Here is a 22,889-nt window from a genome sequence, read left to right on the forward strand (position 1 = left end):
TACTGTACCCGCCTGCCACCACATTTCTCATGCTTATTTTCATGACTATTAATGACTATTCACTGCTTTCCTTAAGCTGATAACATAGAGCAAATTGGATTGCAGTTTGCATCATTCCTGGCCACCGAGGCTGGTGGGAATTGGAGTGCAACAACATCTGGACGGGCACAGATTTCATCACCTCTGATACAGGACTAGCCCTTTTTCTTGAGGCTAGGCTCCTTTTAGCCCTGCTTCCTGTGACCGACAGTGACCAACCCAGAGGCAATAGTGCAGCTATTGCAATATGCAGCAGCTAAAGTGCTGAGTGAAGAATCCTGCCATGCTCATTATACGCCATCCCAAAATGAGTAGCACTAGCTGCTACTATATTATTGAGCTAGATTTAAGGTTTGGGATTTGGCATATACAATTCTAAATAGCATGAAATTGGCTTACAGAGAGGATAGTCTTTCTGCATACAAACCTGATCAGTCGTAAGTTAAGATAATTGGACGAGACCTTCCTGATCATGTCTCAACCTGCAGAGAAACGTTTGGTTAGGGTCTTTTCAGTAGTGGCACCCTTTCTGTATTACCACTTCCCCACTGAACTAAGCCAATCATCTATGCTAGTGCAATGTTGGTGTTAATGCAATTTTGGTGTTTGCTGAAAGCACATTTTGTTTTTTGAAGACTTCGTTTGCCATTAACGCCAGCTGGTTTCTACTACAGTGGTACCTTGGTTTTTGAACATAATCTGTTCCAGAAGTCCATTTGAGTTCCAAAACATTCAAAAACCCAAAACTGAAAGCGGATGCCTTAAAAGAGAAGCCTCAATATGGAAAACTCAAAACGGAAGCTGCGTTTCCTGTTCGACTTCTGAAGCGTGTTCAAAAACCGAGGCATTTACTTCTGGGTTTTCAGCATTCGAGTTCCGAAAAGTTTGACTATGGAGGTGTTTGAAAACCGAGGTACCACTGTATCTATCTGAAGTCAACCTAGCATCGACTGAGGTATATGGTTTATGGACATTAAGGTTTCATTCAGTTATCACAACCACTAATCATCAGTCATGAATCCTGTTTTAAAGCAATCTAAGTTTGTTGTCAAAATAATGTATGTCATTAGATTATGGCCCCACCTCAGGCCCGCACAACAATTTGTGACCCATCAAGCTCAATGAAGCCCAGCAGTATGAACTGTGGTTTGTCAGATGTGTAATATACATCCACCCAGGGTTGTATCCAACTAAGTCACCAAGCAAGTGGGACAACTTCTGTCTGTACCTTGAACCTACCTTTCAAATCTGCTCTGGGTTTTCCCTAACCTCCTTGAGCAAATTTTGAGGTAGCATGGGGGGGGGAGTGGAGGAGAGGGAGGGAAGTTCTGACTCAGTGGGATACAACTGACATGCATGGTGTCCCACAGCAAGACCAGGAAATGTCCCACCTGGTGAGCAAGCCTAGCAAGCTGCATTCAGTTCGGCAGACCACAAATTATGCAAATTATTGCCTTAGTTTATGAATCATTTTTCTATCATAATAGTGATGAGATTATATGTGCCTCGCCCCACTCATCTTCTTACTATTCCCTGCATCTGTATTGAACATTATGACAGAGAAAGGAGGTGTTGATGAAATGCATATTAAAATACTTTACATGCACCCACATTTGAAATTGCTGGTATACATTGAGCTTTATTTTGTTTGCTTTGTTTATTTGGAACATTTGTAATCAGGCCTTCATCCAGCTTTCCTTTCACAACATCCCTTGATTTGGTTGATTGCATAGGACTTAATACAATTCTCTGTGTGTGCACATCTAAACCACTCCATGCATTCCATAACTGCCTCCCTTTGCCTTGCAAAAGGTAACTCCTTATTTTTATTTTGATTGATTGTTTACAGCGCACACATACCTAGTGTTGAGACCAAGAGCTTATCCACATATCCTCTTGTCCTGCTTCTTCCCCCCCCAGGGAAAAGTGCTCTTTAGTGCTTAATTTGAGCAAAGGGCAATTAGTGTATTCTCCTGATTGACATTTGCTCTGATTTAGCACTAAAGAGTGGGCTTTCCTTGGAAAAGGAGCAGGGCAAGGGGAAAACTGCTCGGATCCATGCCTAGAGGGTCAAGCAGAAAACCACTTTGACCCATGCTTTCTAGGTGCGAGATAAGCAAAAGTGTGGATTAGCCTTAAAGGTTTGTGAGGTATCTCTTTATTTAAGAAGAATGGTTTCACATGATATTTGGTTTCCTGTACAGACTTGCCCCAATTATCTCACTGTGAAGATTCATGTGGAACTTGATCCTGTGAATGAGGTTGAAATACACATGCCCAGTTGCTCAGTTTTGCAGAGCACAAGATAGGCCAATATTACAATCACACCAATTTTATCATGAATTCTAACTGGAAAAATCAGTTCTCCAAGTACCAGTCCTAATGTAGCTGAAATGTCTCCACTCATGCACAATAGGGAAGTATCAGCAAGGTTGAAGGAGCCCCAAACACTGTAGAAGCATCTCCCCCAAAAAGGAATGGATGAGAAGACTGAGTTGGGGGGGGGAACCCCAAAACAATCAAATGAAGGACCAAGTATGCCCATTGGGCTGAAAAGATGGTCAGCTTCCTGACATGGGGAAGAGAACAAAGAGAGGAATGGGGTAGTTGGAACCCCCAGCAGTAGCACCCCACATGGCAACATTCTGTTGCAAGTCCTGCTTGTTGTTATCTTTAACATCACCAGTATGTGTGGGGCACTTGCAGAGTATAAGAGAACAGGCCTCTGCCCTGAGGGATTACGGTGTAAAATATATTTAGATTATTGCATTTCAACTGGATCTCCAATTAGGACACTGCCCAAAGTCACCTTGCAGGAAGTCACACACATACAAACTATAACCATTGTTTTGTATACAGAGATATGTTGAACATGAATTCACCGTACAAGTGGAATTGTCACTGTGTTCTGTGTAAGTGACTAGGAAGATGGATTATGAAGAGTAAATTAAAGGATTTATTCCATCCAGAGATATTTTTTTTTAATGTTCTCACAAACAGGAACTTAAGAAGCATTATGCAGCCAAAAAAAAAAAGTGGAATGCTCTATCATGTTTCCCCACAACCATTTGTAAACCACACTGGAATCATGACTGCGGAGGTGAATATAATATTTCTGAATTCTGAGAGAAAACCAAAGCATCAATATTATCTTTTCTTGCGACATCTGATTTCCCACCCTCCTCCTCCTCCAAATCAATCACCACCCTCAACTTTCCTCAGGCTTTCCTCATATCAAAAATATGTATGGTTGCCCTTGACAACCCTGGCAGGCCCAGCATTCTGGTTCTCCACATTAAACTTTAGCCGAATTAGCTACTAAATGCTTCAGTCTGTAAATTACTTTTTATGGAAACCCCCATTTATTCCACATGCACTTTGAAGAGCTGGGTGTTAAAACCATGCTTTTCACAAAAAAACCAACCACCACAATACACAGAGTCCCCTCACATCACAAATCCTGCTTCTTGAACAGGCGTGCACTGTCCTAGGAGATTACACCCAACGTTTCCCTAAAGTTTTCTTCTCAGTTATTTGTGTGACAGTCTTGAGACACTGGCAAGTTCCAGTGTAGCCAAGAGCAGCAAGAAATAGACTTGCTAGTACAGAAGGTCACTCAGCAGTACAAGCTCTTGAGGCATTCGAATAAGATCCTGCCAAGATGACAAGTGATGACAGAATCTGGGGTCGCTGGGGTCACTGAGACTATTTGGGAAACAGGCTAAAAGAAAGATGGGCACAGACGTAACATTTTAATGGGGAATGCACACAAACTATAACTTCATCATATCCTATGCAGAACTGCCCAGTAGGGCAGCCTTCACAAACTGGGTGCCTTCTGGATGACTTGGACTACAACTCCCATCAGCTAGCACAACAGGAGGTATAGTCTAAAACATCTGAAGGGCACCACATTGGTGAAGGCTGTGGTAGAGTATGGATCTGATTTTCTTAGCTGGGCAAATCTCCTACCATTAAACTATCACGTTCTATATGGAATTTGGCACTAAGGCACTGGCTGATCACTTCAGAGAGCTGTATCTAATGTTAGATGCACTGAAAATTGTGGACCTGACTAACTTAGGTTCATTAATTTCAATGGGTCTACTGTTGTCACCTTGGGCCAGTCACTGTATCTAAGCCTGGCCTACCTCACAAGGTTGTTATGTGGATAAACGAGGAGAAGGAGAACCACACACATCACCTTGAGCTCCTTGGAAGAAAAGGTAGAAGAGAAATGTAGCAGAATGAATGAATGAATGGATGGATGAATGTTGCTCCCCAAAGTTTTCATAAAAGAAGTATGTACGGGTGGGGGGAAATTCTATAGCACTAGACTTCATGGTCTTATGGGGGCGTTCCGTGTATGGCAATATGCACAGCCTCACTTCCAAGAGACAAAGCTAGCCCTGCTGTGTTTCGGGAGCTCTCCTGCTCATTCTGCTAAGTGGGGTCCTGGACTTCTTCCCCAAAGCCCTGTCCTGATGTCACCACTCAAGACCACCAGTGGTCAATGGTGGTCCTGCTGAGTAAAAAGCATAGAGAGGTAGAGGCAAGGGTTGCACTCCAGTCTTCAGCTCCTTTAAAGGAAAGTCAAACTACCCATCAGGCAACTGGGACCCTTTTTCTCTGCTAACATATCTAAAGACTGTCCAGCCTATCCTGTTGGCTTCAACATGATGCTGGGGAGAGACTCACTTGGAAATCTAAGAAGGTGCTCACCCTTGTGTTCCAAAGGTGATCTCCAAATTCCTTGTTATAGAAGAGTATAGGACATCCAATGTGTTGCTAATGGGAACCACTACAGCCTGCTGATTATGGCACCCACCCCCCACTTCCTCTAAACCTCTCCCTCATACAAGACACACTACAAACTTTTGCATGCTTCAACTCCTTAGATGCTATTCTGAGCCAGCATTTTAGGCTCAATGAGTGTCCCACTAACCTCATTTGCTGTTATTCACTCTACTGCATACAGCAGGTGGCTTCTTATTAACCTGCACGTATAAATTCATTAGGACTCGTGTGGTTAGAAGTGTCTGCATATCCTGAAGTGAGCAATTTCTACATATAATAAATGCAATTGCTCCTTTCAAATGGCATATTCGTGAGCCTCTGTGCACAATTGTCAGCCCCTCTCCCTTGCAAATTGTGAACATTAAAGTGTAATGATTCCACCTTGCTTCGTATCATTGGATCAATCTTTTTCTTGAATTGTAACTCATTCTTTCCAAATTGCACTGACTTCTTCCCCAAATTGTTACAGTTGCTTGCTTGTTTATTTATTTATTTAGATTAGATTAGATTTATATACCACACTTCATCATAAGAACTCAGGGCGGTTCACAGAATAAAATACAGGATAAAAACAAGTAAATAAGTAAAATAAAACAGCAAAACAATAACCTCTCCCTTAGCGGACTAAGCATGAATGAAAGGTGTTTATATTCTTTGAATACTGCCATAAGCAAACATTTTTTAAAGCTTTATTGTGGGAAATGTCTTCACCCAACAATATGCTTGCTCACACACTAATATGTTTTTGTCATTCTCCTTCTGATTCAGAATACAGGATTTAATGAAAGCCTCTTAATTTAGAATGCTGACATCCATCATAGCTATCTGAATAATTCACCTGGATCACGTCCCACTGGACCATCATTTGAGAACTTTTGGCAAGTTCCATTTATCATACTAAAAATACAGTTCATCTGTTTAAGATTAACTGTGAACATCCGTGTTTTGACCTGAAGGAAAGGAAGGAGATGGATCGATGCAGCAATGAGAAATCAGTGGCACTCCAGATGTTGCTGGACTGCAGCTCCCTTCATCCCTGATCATTGACCATGTGGGCTAGAACTGATGGGAATTGGAATTTAACACCAATTTAAATTTCAATTCAATTTACTGTATATAGCCAAAGGACTTAACAATGAACAAGAGAGCGCAAAACCAAGGCATTCCTCTAAAATCACACAACATTAGTCTATAAAGTTCTACAGCATAGAAGTCTACAACATAAAAATTTACAGCATAACAATTTAAAGTTGCAATGCATTAACCTAACTGGAGCAAAGCTTCTTAGCTGCCAGAGCAAATTTGGCTACCATATGTTCAATTTTATTGGGTATGAGTTCAACTATCACTTCCTGTGGGGAGCTGACCTGAGAAGGCCAATAAAAGATAGGAGATTTTTTTTTCTGAACATGGTATATAAAAGGCAAATCAACAAATACTGCATGATGTTCTCAACCTGATTACATCCATAAATGCATTTATGCACCATATGAACTGTTCCAGGGCATCTCTCCTATAAGTATGCTGAGGGCATCTATGTAATTGTTGAAAACTCAGTGTTTCAAGGTAGTGAGTCTTAAATGGTTGTCCTTAATTTGAGGGTACCAAATAGAATAATGAGCAGTAATAATGGATGCTCTGTCTTGGTTGACGTCATGGTTGAAGATCTAGTTTCTAAATTCATGTGAACTAAGGAATAAATATTTCTCCATTTGGAGATTATAAACTCTAAATTTGACACTTTTGTGCTCAACTTTCTGTCCTTAGTTTTCTAACCATCATTGCTTGGAGAGAATATGGTCCTCAAAGACATTTAGTCTACATCAATATCTCATATATCAATTCTGGCTGCAATCAATGGGAAATCTAACACCATCTGGAAGACCACAGCTGTTAATCCCTGTTCCTGGATTAATGGAAAAGAGCACTGACCAGAATTCAAGGAACACTTAGCATTAGACTAAGATTTTTGAAGGTGTTTTGCTTTCAGTTCACCTCCAAACTAAACTATGTGAATGCCGAGTCATCAGTAAGCATTGAGGTATCAGTAATCAATCCTAAGCACATTTATTTGGAAGATAGCCCCATTGATTTAAATGGAAGCTCTGTCACAATAAACCTGCCTAGTTTTGCATGTTGTCTAATGGCTGATTCTTAGAAATTTGGGCTCTAACTGTGGTAGCTAAGTAATCTGTAAACATTAATTTGTACTGGTAAACATTTGTACTTGCAGCATTCAGAACTACAATTCAAGGACTATGCTGATACTGTTGGGTGTATCAGGAAGAGCACTATTGCTGCTTTGCTTTAGGTTTGCACTAGAATATAGCAAAAGTTCTCCCTCTCCCAATCTATATCATAATAATTTTGATGTCTGCATTTTTGTACACATTGCTTAGTTGGATGACAGTCTTTCAAAATTCAGAAAAGTGCAAATTTTGAAGGATGGTTATGTTTTGATTTGTATATTGTTTTGGAAAGTACAAATTTTGCAAGCTCCGCTGTAAATGCAAATTGAATCACATTTCTCCCTCATCCCTATCCCTGACCATTAGTCATGCTGATTGGGGCTGATGGGAGTTGTGGATGAAGGAAATGGATGAAGGAATTGAGGGGATGCTCGTCAAATTTGCAGATGAGAGCAAACTGGGAGGGGTAGCTAATGCTGCAGAAGACAGAATCGGGATTCCAAATGTCTTTAAGAGCTTGGAGAACTAGGCCCAAACTAATAAAATGAATTTCAATAGGGGGAAAAGTAAGGTTCTGCACTTAGGCAGGAAGAACCAGCTGCACAAATATAAATTGGGGAACACCTGACTTGCCAATAGTACATGTGAAAAGTATCTAGGGGTCTTAGTAGAACAGAAGCTTAACATGAGTCGACGTGTGATGCAGCAGCAACAAAATGCCTAATGTTATTTTTGATTGCATCAACAGAAGTATAGTGTCACAGTCAAGGGAAGTAATAATACCACACTCTTTTGCCTTGGTCAGACCGCACCTGAAATACCATGTCCAGTTCAGAGCACCATAATTTAAGATGTTGACAAGCTGGAACATGTGCAGAGGAGGGCAACTAAGATGATCAAGGGTCTGGAAACTAAGCTTTATGAGGAACGGTTGAAGGAGCTGGGTATGTTGAGCCTGGAAAAGAGGAGACTGAGAGGAGATATAATAGCCATCTTCAAATATCTTAAAGGCTGTCGCGTGGAAGAGGGAACAAACTTGTTTTTTCCTGCTCTGGATGGTAGGACTCAAACCGATGGTTTCAAGTTACAAGAAAGGAAATTCTGACTAAACATCAGGAAGAACTTTCTGACAGTAAGAGCTGTTTGACTGTGGAATGGTCTCCCTTGGGAAGTTGTGGGTTCTCATTCACTGGAAGTTTTTAAGCAAAGGTGGAATGGCCATCTGTCATGGATGCTTTTGTTGAGATTCCTGCATTGCAGGGGGTTGGACTAGATGACCCTTGGTGTCCCTTTCAACTCTATGATTCTATGAGCCCAACAGCATCTGTGGAACAGCACATTGGGTACCCCTGGCCTAGCATATGATAAGAATTTATGACTGTAAAAGTGAATAGTGCCATTAAAAAAAAATAAAAAACCTTTTCTCAAATATAACAAATATTTATTTCCCTACAAATATAAAAGTTGAGAGACCATGGTTCATTTGTTTGTTTTGCTTTGTTTTTGTATCGATGGGTTTAATATTGCTTCTTGTTACACACTACTTTGTTTTTGATTTAGTGTGCATTTTTTAAAGAAAGGAAAAAGTAAACAACTTTACCTCACGGCTTTGTTTCGAGTCTTCCCCCCGCACCTCCTTTTCAATCAGAATTTTGTTTCTGCTACCCAAAAGCCTTTTTAATTATCTGCATTTTGCAGTGTGGTTGTATTTCCCTCCCTGTCTCTGCAGGTTTGAAGCGTAACATTATGGGTGGATTCAATGAACTAAAGAATGCAGTCGGAGGGGAGGTAAGAAGAGCTGTAAAACTAATTGGTGTCCAACATGTCTTGGGCTGTGTTTAATTTTCTTGAGGGGAAAAGAGGTCAAGAATGGAATGAAGTCAATGAAAACGAGTATAAGACTCACAGGAAAAGTGGAAAGTGGAAATGGCCAGCATTAGAGGGTCAATAAATATCCTAGGGACAGGAAATGAACTTTAAACAAAGTATAAAAAGTAGTATTTCTGCCCACATTTGGGAGCTGTTAAAATTAGTATTGGAGGGGGGGTAACTGAAATCACCAGATGTTCTTTGTATGAAAGCTTTTAGCGTGCTTTCCATTTATTGGAAAACACGAGTAGCCCTCAGATTTCATGCGCTACGCAATTAGGAAATGAATATTTCAATGCAGTGGTCAAATTGATTTAAATATTCGAGATGGCCTAAATGTTCTAGACAAGAGTAACTTGCTTCCTGTTGTACACTAATAATCTTGTTCTTAGAAGAAACCGCTGTGCTGCAAAGGAAATGTTAATTTCCCATAAGCTTTCTTTAGTGGGGGAAATTTGTCCCTATCACCCAACAATCCCATTTATAATTGCAGGCAGACAACACACACTGCACTGGTATTTGTGCTTCCTAAGTTCAAATTCATAGTAAAGGTCTATAAAATATGACTCAGAATGGCCTAGTTTTGAGTCTCTCTTGCTCCCAAAGGCCATTTATCATTAGGAATTTCAGTGCATGGATTTTTTTTTTTGGCCAAAGCAGAACAGTAAATTGTGTGGGTGCCATCTGGTGTATGTATCTTCTTAAACAGAAAGGACCGATTTTGTGATATGTTTCAGATTCTATTGACCTCTAAAGACTGTGGAGCCCATTTTTAAAACGAAAGAAAAACAGAGGGTTGATTTCCATGATCCTTGGTGCATTGCAGGAAACTTTGTTCCTAGCTGACAGCTTATAAGATTCAAGAGAAGGAGGAAATTCTTCCAAACCCAGTTATAGCAATCTGACCACATGGGTGAGCAAAACCAATGTAATGAGGACTTTCCCCAAATGAGAGGCTCTGTCTCCTAAAACATTTGAGCAAAACACTTTTCTTCCTGCCTTATTTGCACCGCCTGTGCCATTGCTATCACCCTCCTGTTACTGGAAATAAAAGATTGCTCCCCACAACAAGGCAAGTGGGCAGTATCTTTCTGAAATATGCTCCTGACACCCTTTTCAGTTCACTGAGACCTGGTGCAATGCACTCATAAGCCTGTTGGAAGTAAATAGCTCTGAACTCCATTGCAAGTGTGTGTAGAATTGCGGAAATAGACTAACTGATCAAAGTTGATGTAGTTATGTAGGTCCAGGCCCCCTCCCCACTGCATACTCTTCTACATGATGCAATAGGTTTCATTTCTGGTGACTCATTCTCTTTCACAGGCTCAATAAATGTTGCTGACTGAGGCCAATGACAAGATGGTGCCCTCTTCAATCCATGTATAAAAGCTGACTGAACTGGCAGCTGAATCATATTTCAATTGGCAATGGGTGAATATCCCCCATCACACCTGAGGGAAGCAGGTGAGCTATGGGTTTTTAGGGTATTCTAGGGACCACAAAAGAGTGTTACCACCCAGCATCTCCCTGCCAGTCCCTTGCCCCCTCCCATCTGATGCCTCACTCTGCCTAATAGTAGGGCCAGCCAGCTCTTCCAACATGTTATTAGAAGAACCCAGATGAATGCACATTGGACATGCCTTTGAATATATCAAGCTAAGCATTCCAAGAACAAAGGGCAACAAATTTCCTGGAAGGCTAAGCATTTGACTTGGTCAGGCTTTTAATGCAGAATGGCTACTCTCACAGTTAGTGCAGTTTAAAGAACAGAAATATTTCAATATGTTCCAGAAAACAGTTATGGGCAGGGCTTTTTGTGTGTGATAGTAATGTACTGGTATGGAGTACCACACACTCCAAGTGTCCTGATTTTCCAGGGACAGTCCCAAAATTACAAAGGCTATCCCGGCTTCTGACTTCATCCCAGAATGTGCAGCTTTCCTCAATAGGACGTCCCTATTTTCATCAGAGAAATGTTGAAAGGGATGAAGTACTGGTTAATGGGGTTAAGAGTGGTAGACTCGTAATCTGGGGAAGCGGGTTCGCGTCTCCGCTCCTCCACATGCAGCTGCTGGGTGACCTTGGGCTAGTCACACTTCTCTGAAGTCCCTCAGCCCCACTCACCTCACAGAGTGTTTGTTGTGGGGGAGGAAGGGAAAGGAGAATATTAGCCGCTTTGAGATTCCTTCAGGTAGTGAAAAGCGGAATATCAAAGCCAAACTCTTCTTCTTCCTTCTCTCCCATGTGTCTCTGTAGGTCTAGGAATTTCTCTTGTGCTTCCCAGTCTGGGTTTTTGTTTGTTGTTTACAGCTGATGGCGTGTCTGACAAGTTTGATGCATCATTAGATATCCCAGGCAACAACATCATAGCGCATTCCTCTCTCATGCTGGCAAAGTCAGCAGCGAGACACACTTTTTATAAAGATTAACCAGTCTGCTAGCAGTAAAAACCCAGGAAACCGTTAAAAAGCACTGAGCACCCACAGAACCTAGTGGCTCAAATTTCTAACAGAACTTGAAACTGAAACCCACATTTCTGGCTTTGTCTAAGGGAAATAACATTGTGGAGCGTTGTTGATTTGCCATTGGTTTATGAGTGCTCCCACAGCTGCAGGTCTGAATTAGGATACTAACTTTATCAGGGGTGGGGGAGCTGTGACACTCCACTTGTTAATGGACTATAAAAACCTCTCACATTCCACAGGACTGCAAGATACTGATTCCTAGGGGTGACAGCGAGCCACTTTTTGTCTTCAAACGTTCTGTGATGTTTCCCTTATATAGAACTCTTTCATTCCACCACTGGGTCCCCCACCCCCAGCATCAAACATCCAAATGTCATGCAAAGCTACAGATGTCATTCACGCAACCCAGTCCTTAAATGGCTAGGTGGGACGGGAGTCTACTTTTGTTCTGACATTTCTTTTAGTTGTACAGTGGTACCTCGGGTTAAGTACTTAATTCGTTCCGGAGGTCCGTTCTTAACCTGAAGCGTACTTAACCTGAAGCACCACTTTAGCTAATGGGACCTCCTGCTGCCGCCGCGATGCCAGAGAACTATTTCTGTTCTTAAGCGGAGTTCTTAACCAGAAGCGTACTTAACCCGAGGTACCACTGTACTTTAAAATCTTGCACGCATTTGATCCCTTTTAAAGCGATACATCATAAAATGGACTTTAAAAATAGCTCTGTAGCCCTGCTAATATAACAGGGAGGGGGTGGGTTGCATTGAAGTACCTGGTCTTCTAAACGTACCCATAAAGGAACAGTCAGAAACCTCAAGAAAATCTCATTAAAACTGGGGTATTCATATAACACCTGCCAAAGCTAAAAATCAGAAACTAGAAACTTGGCAAAGCATTCCCAGATTGTCCCTAGGAAAAAACAAAGGAGAAAATATAGAACCATTGGAGAAGTGTGTGTGTGTGTGTGTGTGTGTGTGTGTGTGTGTGTGTGTTTAAAAACCAGGTTCTCCCATGAAAACATGAAATTTTGAGCTGTAAAAATAAAAAAGCATGCGTGTTCTTCTAAACTGTACTTTTCACACATTTTTCTTAAACACATGGAATGTTGATTGAAAGGGCTTATCTCAAAAGTCAGCAGGGTAGCTGGAATGCAGATTTACAAAACCTGGCCATCTTTCAGCAAGAGTGGGTGGATTTTCAGCCCTGCACATGTTTATGTATTATAAAGTATTTGCCATGGTGACAAAGCCTTGGTGAAACATCCCATTAGCCACAGACCGGAAGCCCTTGCAGATTGTTCTGATTATTCATGACCACAGCTTTGACTGGTTGTGTGTGTGTGTGTGTGTGTGTGTGTGTGTTTCTGGATATTATTTCCAGAATAATTTTGTTCTCACAAATTCCAATTAAACAGGTTGTGACTATGGATGCCTTTCAGTGGACTATGCCTTTCAGTGGACTGTCCCTGGCCCAGTGCAACACGTGTTTTACATCTGAAGATGTGCTGAGAGCATGCGGTTTTTGAGAGCAAGAGGTTGTTCCTTCATTTCTTCCCTAACACACCTTTCCAGAGAGAGACAAAAAGATGGTTTGCATAAGCAAATAGCGTAGTCTCCATCTATACAGATTATTACTGCAGATGATACTTTTTAAAAGCACAATGGACTCTAAAATTCAGAACATATACAACTGCATTTGTTTGTAGTTAAAAAAAAAAGTTTATAGTAAAAAAAAAAGTGGTCTCAAATGACTACCTATAAACCAAACCCAGTACATTTGTACCTTTTTTCGAACAGTTTAGTTCTCGAAAGTTTTGGCTCTCAAACCCAGAAGTGACTGTTCCAGTTTGCGAACTATTTTTGGAAGCTGAACATTCAGATTTGGTTTCTGAACATTTTGGAAGTTGAACAGACTTCCAGAATGGATTCCATTTGACTTCCAAGGTATGACTGTATTACACAATATTAAGTTGTTGTTTTCGTGGTTGTTGCTTTTTTAAAAAAACACTCATGACACATGACTTCAGGTTGAACGGGATGGGGTTTTTTTCCTTGCCACCTATGTGTACACTCGACCCTGCCCCCAGCTGTGTTTCCACCTTTGGCAGAAAAGGCAGAGGATCCCTACATTCTTTACTCTCGCAAAGAGAAAAGCAGTTTCAGGTAATTTTGAATGAACAAATAGCACCAAAGAAAGGACTGTGGTTGCTGTTTGTTGCTGTTTGTTGTGTTATTATTATTTATTAAATATATCAGTCATTATTATTTTTTGCCATGACAGCTAAGAGTGACTTACAATATTTAAAGCAAGCAAACAAATGCATACATATATTAAAACCAGCACTAAAAAAAATCTAAAAGACAAAAAAAACAAAACACCTAGACCAAAACATTCCACCAATGCCAAAAGGGTAGACAATGAAACGCCAAAGGCTGGATGAAAAAATTATGTTTTTTCCCCTGGTGCTTAAAGATGAGGCTAGGCAAGCCTCCCTGGGGAGAGCATTCCCCAAGTAGGGAAGCCACAACTGAAAAGGACTGTTCTCATTTTGCCACCCTCTGGACTTCCCAGGTAAAACATTTGTTCTCTCTCACCAGCCTTTTGTTCAACATTAAGCCACCTGTGGCTGCTTTGCATTTAAAAAAAACAAACAAAAAACATTGGGGGGAAACAACCACACATCTTCACGCATAGTGTATCTTTGGTATTAAAGCCCAGGAATGCTTTTAATCAGTCACACCTGAGAAACTGAATACACTTTTCTGTCTCTAAGTGGGATCTGGTCATAGTTATTCATGTAACCCCTTGCATAGACCAGTGTAATATATGCAATGTGAGACTGCCCTTGAAAACAGGAAGCTTCAGCTAGCTTTTGATGGGAGTCTGACACAAACAGACTATCGAGCCAACTCTTGCTCACCTGCATGATTTTGCAGTTTGCTTTTGGTTCAGTACAAGTTGCTGGCTGTTACTTTTCCAGCCTTTAGATGCTTGGGCTTGGGATATGGATGAGCCTGTTTCCTCCCATGCAAAGCTGTCCAGTCCCTAAGATCTGCAGGAGGGGGTCACCTTCAAGAAGAAATAATCTGCACAGAAGGGACTTTTTGAGTGTAGCACTGCAATTAAGGCATCTTCTCCTTGGATAGGCTCTCCAGCACATCTACCCTATAGCACTAAGACTATCTATCTATCTATCTATCTATCTATCTATCTATCTATCTGTGCAATTTTTAATATTTTACAACTTTTAGCTTGCAAATATCAGGTGATACCTCCTTGGCTAGTGCTTTATTAGATCATTCTTACTGTGATTTATATAATTATTTAAAAACCCATGCCTATTTTTCCTGCTCATTTGTAATATTGTTCGGTGCCCTGGTAGGGCAGTTTGGAGTTTTATTTATTAAAAAGAGACAAACGAGCATTCATTAGCACTTGGTAATTAAACTATTGACATGCAGAGTCTTCAATCAAAACTGCCCCGTGAAGAGATCCAGTTGACCACAGCGAACTGGATCTTCTAAGTAAACTGTTTAGGATAAGGCAATTCCTTTAGCCGCTCTTTTGAACTTCTAATTGGGGTGATTAAAAAATGTCACAAGTAGATTACAAACATCCACACCCCAAGCCTGAGGGTGAAGTTTGATTCTAAATGGCACTAGAGTGTAACCAGAAGTGCTAATTTGTTACCTCGGGAGAATCGTCCCAGATTAATTACTTGAGCTTTAAAGAATGCAAGCCTGAGGTGGGCCTCAGATCACTTTCTCAGACCTTATTTAAAAGCAAAGCCTTGTCCCTAGTAGTGGAAGAGGATGAAGCTTTCAGCACTGCATGAGCAGTGTTCTGCTTGCACAATCTAACCTCCCTCTCTGCTCTTCTCCTCGTGCACCCCTCAAATCTACTCCAGAGCGTCCCCTAATCCTCTGGAGCAAATTTTGTGAGTACACAGGAGACTGTAGCAGAGAGAAGACGGGGGAGAAGTTCCATTGCACGAGCAGACGTCTATTGCAGGAGCGAAACAGCAGTGTTGGACACTATTTACTTATTTATTTATTTATTTTCAACATCTACCATTGATATATTAGCCTCTTGTAAGCAAGTTGCTGAGTCTACTGTCCTACTGCCAGAATGCTGTACACATCTCTCCATGTTTGTTACTTTCCTGCTGCATAGTTGGGCTCCTTGCGGAGTGGCACTGAAGATGGAAGTCAAATTTGGCGGGAATGGAAAGGAATGAAGGGTGACTAAGTTTGTGTGAATTAGGTGATGCCAAACTAATAAGACATACCCATTTTAACAGGAGTCAAAAGGGGACAAATAGAAGAAGACACCTTCACCCCGGTATGGCTCCCCTTCATCACATACACAGCCCAACAAGACAATGAAAAAAATATCCACCAACAGCATACAAATCAATATGGCTAACTTGACCCAAAACACCCACCCACCCCACTCACACATGAAAACAAAGATAACAGCCAATCACAAATGAACAACCACACCCTAGGCCAGCCCCAACCTCTCACCACCAAAGGAACACAAGTGAATAGCAAAGAACCCATACAAGCGAAGCTGACACAAAACCCCACATATATTAAGTAAAATAGAAACATCTCCACCCGACCCCACCCCCAATCATCTCTCCACTTCTCTCCCCCTTTTCTTCCTAATGTTTCAACAAACAAAACTAATCTGTAAAAATGTTACTTGAGAGAGAGACATTACACATACTTTTGTAAACCAAGAAAATCTTTAAAAAAAATACATTTTAAAAAAGGGAATCAAAACAGGGCTGTCTTTCACAGACAGAATATCCTTTTAAGCAAAGGTGTGTTAATAGGAAAGTTCTGTTCTTTCACAGAGAAGTTTTACAGTGTGGAACAAATTCTTATCAGGTGCTCTGTTATTTGGGCACCACTGCATCTGTTTGCTTAGATAAGATGGAATAATGAACATGGGGCAGGTGAGGTGGCCAAAGAAACATGGAAAATACATTTCCCCTCATGAAAAATAGGTACTGTGAGAATGAGAGAGATCTATGTATATGTACATGTGAACATATCAAAGACTTGATAAACCGAAAGCAAAACTTAACATACCTTACATCCAGATTTATCTTCTTGGGTTTTGTGACCTGGAGACTAGGGTTGTGCACCAGAATCGGTCAAAGCCCAGATCCTAAGGCAACATGAGCCTATTAGGAGGGATCCGGGTTTTGTTCCAGTCTGGTGGAGACAGCCTCAGATTACTACAGGTCAGATTAAACAGCCCAGAGCTGTGTGAGAGTTGCTTCTCCTTTGCTTCAAAGGAGCAGCAATGTGCAGGGACCTCTGGTTTTTATTATTATTGATATGCTGTATACATAATAACAGCACGAGCCCTGGAGAATCCTAGGATCCTGGCCAGAATAGCCAAATGTATTGCACATACCTTATGCAATATGTTTTGCACATCCTTTGAAGCATAATACTGACTCTCTTTTTGAGGGGCAAAGTTTCGTAGGAAAACAGTGTTTCACATCCTGGAACCAAAGGCTTGTGTCATAAAATTAAGTATAATGGAGAGCTTTGCTTTGAAATTATTCTTAGCCTCTCACTGCACGGATGACCAAGAGTGTAAGAGAAGGGGATGGAAAAGCTTAGAGGTCAGATGAAGGTTAAAAACAAATAGGTCACAGCAAATTAATCCTTATCATCTGACCAGTGTGGGCAAAACATAGGCATGGCTAAAGCTGAAGGGAAATAAAAGTCTGTAACAATGTAGTGGAAGGTATAAAACAATTCATTAGTTCTTTTATGCCTGTCTTTTCTTCCCTTTCATCTTGTGTGTGCCCTTTGTAACTGAGGGAAATGGGGTGTCTTGTCCTACATACATACACTAAAAGGGAAAACTTGATTATGAAGCTTTTTTACTTGGTGGGGTTTTCAGAACCTGACCTTTCACAAAATTTGTTCACTTATTTATTGATTTAATGCATTTCTATGCTGCCCTTCAGCAGATTTTTCAGGGCAGTTGAAAGAAAGAAAGAAAGAAAGAAAGAAAGAAAGAAAGAAAGAAAGAAAGAACACCTGTGTATTCATCTCTATGAGGCTAGCTATGATTCCATTCAAGCTACCATGCTGGTTACTGAGGGCAAGATGCAAACAAATTTTGTGACTCTTTCGTTGTTGTGTGTACATTTTCAGAACCTTAATGCATCAACGCAACCAAACTTTTGTTTTGTCATCAGATCTTTGTCCTGGGCTAAAGGGTAGCCCTTTGAAAGGAAGTTGTTACTGTTATGACAAAGTTTATAAAAGATACTCATGCTTATGAGTGTCTCTATGACTGATATCCTAAACATGCTTACTAGGAAGCAAGTCCCAAAGGAACTTATCCATCATCTCCTTCCCCTTGTAATCTCCCCCAAAATGTGTTTTGGGTGTATGCCCTAACCCTCTGGAGCATACCTGGGGTACACATAATAGCTGCAAGCAGAAAGGGGAAATCCATTTCACCAATTACGTCTGTTCTGCTAGAAGACAGATATCATTGGATTTCTCCCAGTGGAACGTGCCATGGAATAAATATGTATAGAACTGTGCTGGAAAACTTAAAACTAGAGGCTGAGAATGGGTGACTGGAAATTGTCTAAAGTTTTGTGTTGATACAATCTTCACACAAACAATGCCCATTCAGCACTGTACATTTGAAGCAGTATTTGAAGCACTTCAAACAGCCTTGGCTTCCCTCAAAGTATTCTGGTAACTGCAGTTTGTTAAGTGTGCTAGGAGACCCCCTCTTCCCCTCACAGAGAAAATTCCTCTTACCAGAGAATTCTGGGAATTGTCATTCTGTGAAGGGATTGGGGCCTCCGAACAACTCTCAGCACCCTTAACAAACTGCAGTTGCCAGGATTCTTTGAGGAAAGCCATGGGTGTTTGAAGTGGTATGATACTGCATTAAATGTTTGGTGCAGATGAACCACAAATGTAGAGATACCTGTCAGGACAGGGGGTTGTATCAACCCTCAGTTTAGCTCAATAAGAATTATTCTATTTTTCCTCAATGAATATGGCAGCAAAGTTCTGCCTTTAAACTCTAAACAAAATTATGCAAGGTTTATTACAAGAGGGGCTCACAAGAGCTCAGTCACAGTGCCAGGGCTCAGCTTCATGTATGACTGAATAATGAACACTTTACCTAATAATTCTGCTAACCTATATCTGCTATTGTCATTGAAGACCCTGTTTTATTCCCTTTTATTTGAAAAAGAATGATAATTCATGCATGTTACAGCATTAATTAACATGACCCCCCTTGCACAAACAACAAATGCTTTTCATTTTAATATTTTAATTAGTATAAACGATGCGTGTGGTGATATGGAGAAAGATTCTGTTGGAATACATTTGGCTTTTTAAAAGAAAAGGAAAAGAATTATGCTTGAATCTGATCATACAGGGCTGATTGTGTATCTGCTCAGGTATCTCAGAGGTGTTTATTTAGTGTTCCTTCTCTTTTTTACATGCAAATGAATAAAGAAAATTCAGCATCCGAGAGTGTTGAGTTGCATTTCAGTGCATTCCTGGACCTTGAATCTGATCGTACAAGGCTGCAATTGAACCATGCAAATATTTAATCAGTCCCAGAACTGTCAGAGAAAAGAATTTACAGGCGAGGTTCTTATTTTATTGCCTACATTGATTTAATAGCAGTCAGGAAACCAAGAGGAATACAATAATCCAGTGTCCTTTAGACTGGTGCAATTTGGAATTCTCGTTGCATCAATAAAATACTGGTCTGCAGGTGAGGAAATCATCTCTGAGTAGCAAGGGTTTTGTTTTGTTTTGTAACTGGTCGTCTAGTGTGTAATGAAGCATCTATATTAAAGGACAGTGTTTTCCAATCTTCTCTACCAAGCCAAACACGATTTCAAGAAGGTGAAATACGAACTACAGCCACAAGCCAGGGCCCATATCCATGACCACATTTCTCAAGCCAATCTCTCTTTTCGCCAAAATTATATTGTGATGTGGGATGTAAAAAAGAAAAAAGAAAAGAAAAAGGCTGGCCCTAAACTCTTACAAACCTTTCATAAACGTTTGACTTGAGCATCCACTCTGCATAGCTCAGGGGCATATGTATGATACAGGGAAAGAACGTACCCTGCCACAATGAAGGCCAAGAGTTCTGGAGCAAGGGCAAGCTGCACTTCCAAGCTGCCATGGCTGAATGATGAGCAATGGGATCCAGGAAGGAGCCAAGTGGCTGGGAAGTGAGAAACAGGATGAGCAGGTTGGGTGGTGCAGTGGTCACCAGGAAGAAATGGTGCTTGATGCTCTCATCAGTTTATAGGTAATTACCTATTATAGGTAATAGGTATAGGTAAAGGACTCCTGAATAGTCAAAGGTGACTATGGGGTTGCGGCACTCATCTCACTTCAGGCCGAGAAAGCTGGCATTTGTCCACAGACTGCTTTCTGGGTCATGTGGCCAGCGTGACTAAACTGCTCCTGGTGCAATGGAACACCATGATGGAAACCAGAACACATGGAGACGCCATTTACCTTCTCACTGCAGCGGTTCCTATTTATCTGGAGCTGGGACACAGCAACGGGAGCTCACCCTGTCATGCGGATTCAAACTGCTGTCCTTCCAATCGGCAAGCCCAAGAGGCTCAGTGGTTTAGACCACAGTGCCACCCACGTCCCTTTTATCAGTTTATGGATACACATTTGCCTCAACCTAATTTTCTTAACTCACTGCCTTTTGGGACATCTTTGGGAGAAGAAAAGGCTAAGAAGTAAACCCTATGGCCTACACAAATCCGGAGTGGAGTCCTAAGATATTTAGATAAGGAAGGATAAGGAATAAGGAATAATAATTTATTGGCCAAGTATCAACCATACTTGGAATTTTGCTTTGACTAAATTTCAATGTAAAGAAAAGCGTACCTCATACAAACACTATTCCCTTCACAATACAACAGCACAGCGAAGGACCCCCATACCATACCATGACTAATAACTGAGGACTAGAGATGTATTCATGCTGCACAAGAGATGTGAGGGAACAAAGCAATTTTAAGTGGAGTGCTGGATTCCTCTTAATGGAATCTCATCCTGCAAAAGTCTGAACAACAACAACAACAACATCAGGCCTAGCCACTCTGGTCAGTAGTACCAAGGAAAATAGAAAACAAGGGAAAAACTAGTGGTGTAAAACACATGCAAATATGGGTTCCATTAGGGCAGGCATGGTCAAACTTGGCCCTCCAGATGTTTTGGGACTACAATTCCCATCATCCCTGACCACTGGTCCTGTTAGCTAGGGATGATGGGAGTTGTAGTCCCAAAACATCTGGAGGGCTAAGTTTGGCCATGCCTGCATTAGGGGAAGGTTATGACAGTGACATTGGCAGGAGTTACATTAAAGGTAAAGGGACCCCTGACCATCACGTCCAGTCATGTCCGACTCTGGGGTTGCGGCGCTCATCTCGCGTTAATGGCTGAGGGAGCCAGCGTACAGCTTCCGGGTCATGTGGCCAGCATGACAAAGACACTTCTGGCGAACCAGAGCAGCACACGGAAATGCCGTTTACCTTCTCGCCGGAGCAGTACCTATTTATCTACTTGCACTTTGACGTGCTTTCGAACTGCTAGGTGGGTAGGAGCTGGGACTGAGCAATGGGAGCTCACCCCGTCGCGGGGATTCAAACTACCGGCCTTCTGATCGGCAAGCCCTAGGCTCTGTGGTTTAACCCATAGCACCACCTGCGTCCCTTAGGAGTGACTTTAGGTGCAGCAAAATGGGATAAGAAACCACAACTATGAGAGATACCTCTGAAGGGTGAGCCCAGTATTGGCAGAGTAGTTTCATAATAAATTATGACTGTGACTATTGTTACATTCATAGGTAACAACATTTTCTTTTCATGTTGGAGGAAATGCTACAAGAAAAAAGGAGCACAGAACAAGGAAGGAGTTTAAATAAACACAGAAGAAAGGTCTCAGGAACATTCTTTCAGTCCCCAATAAGAATCATATAAGCTTCATTTGTGAAAGGCAGAAAACAGCAAAGCATGACCTACACCATTAGATAACCAATACTGAGGGGTGGGGACAGCGTCAGGGAAATAAAAAAAATTCCCAGGAGACACTCGGGTGGCAAGTCATTACTATAAAAGATAAACTTTGATTATCCTTTAATTGTTTCCAGAAATAAATGTCTATCAATCTTTCTTGAAACTAACCACAACTATTTTTTACATAAGATTATAACAGTTCTTTATTACCTTCTAGTTGGAAACATATTGTCTCGTCAAAGTTAAAGGTTGCTACAATATGTCCCACTCAGGAATTTTTTTTTCTGGTTAAAAGATTGTTTCTGTGGGAAGACCCATTGCTATCAAAAGGAGCATTAGGTGGTGTTTGTAAGCTAGATGGCAAAATCACATTATATGCCCTGCCTGAGCAAAGACCACCGCTCCTTTTGTCCACTTCTCAGTGTGGTGTAGTGGTTAAGAGTGGTGGACTCTGTAATCTGGGGAACCGGGTTCATGTCTCCATTCCTCCACATGCATCTGCTGGGTGACCTTGGGCTAGTCACACTTCTTTGAAGTCTCTCAGCCCCACTCACCTCACAGAGTGTTTGTTGTGGGGGAGGAAGGGAAAGGAGAATGTCAGCCACTTTGGGACTCCTTCGGGTAGTGATAAAGCGGGGTTTTAAATCCAAACTCCTCCTCCTCCTCCTCCTCTTCTGTCTGTTCCCTTAGCTGGCAGATCCCTACTAAGCATACGTGAAACAATGACTCAGCTGCTAAACAGAATCCATGGAGAACTGGATACTGAAGAAAGGAATATTAATGGACATCTATACTCTCACCAAGAATGTTATCTAAATACAGAGACTCCAGAAACCTAGAAACTATCAACTGCAATTCATTTTTAGAAGCCAGTGTGATGCTGTCCCAAAGAAGCATTGAAAATGGCCAGTATGTCAGATACCAGCTACTGCTGTACCAGATCTGTGCTATTTAGCCTGACCTTATAAGGTTGTTGTTTCATTTTTCAACTGCTGTCTTCTGGCTAATGCTCCAGAGGAGCAATTCTGAAGTCAATGAAAGAGAAGAGAAGAGAAGAAGAGTTTTGGATGTGATATCCCACTTTATCAATACCCTAAGGAGTCTCAAAGCAGCTAACAATCTCATTTTCCCTTCCTCCCCCACAACAAAAGAAAACAAAAAATAAAAAAATTCCTTCCAGTAGCACCTTAGAGACCAACTAAGTTTGTATATGCATTTTTTTGGCCTAAGCAATTTTTCCATTAAAATATGCAGTTTTATGCTACTTTTGCAAATATATACCGGTATATACTTTTGTACACTTTCACCTAGCATAGGCAATTTTGTACATTTTGTACACATTGCTTGGCTTGGCAACTGTATTTCAGCATTAAAAGAAGTGTAAATTTTGAAGGAGTGTTGTGTTTCAGTTCTCATATTTGTTTTAGCAAGTGCAAATTAGGTGTTTTCACCTTTAAATGTGAA

General features: G+C 41.1%; 1 long non-coding RNA gene across 1 annotated transcript; it reads left to right on the forward strand.

Annotated features, from left to right (window-relative positions):
• The first annotated feature begins 8,753 nt into the window (after positions 1-8,753).
• Positions 8,754-19,159, forward strand: LOC117061246. Its single transcript, XR_004428056.1, has 2 exons — positions 8,754-8,813; positions 18,883-19,159. It is a non-coding gene; the product is annotated as an uncharacterized LOC117061246 (long non-coding RNA).
• The last annotated feature ends 3,730 nt before the right edge of the window (positions 19,160-22,889 follow it).

Source organism: Lacerta agilis, chromosome 1 (assembly GCF_009819535.1).
Source record: "Lacerta agilis isolate rLacAgi1 chromosome 1, rLacAgi1.pri, whole genome shotgun sequence".
Taxonomy (NCBI): domain Eukaryota; kingdom Metazoa; phylum Chordata; class Lepidosauria; order Squamata; family Lacertidae; genus Lacerta; species Lacerta agilis.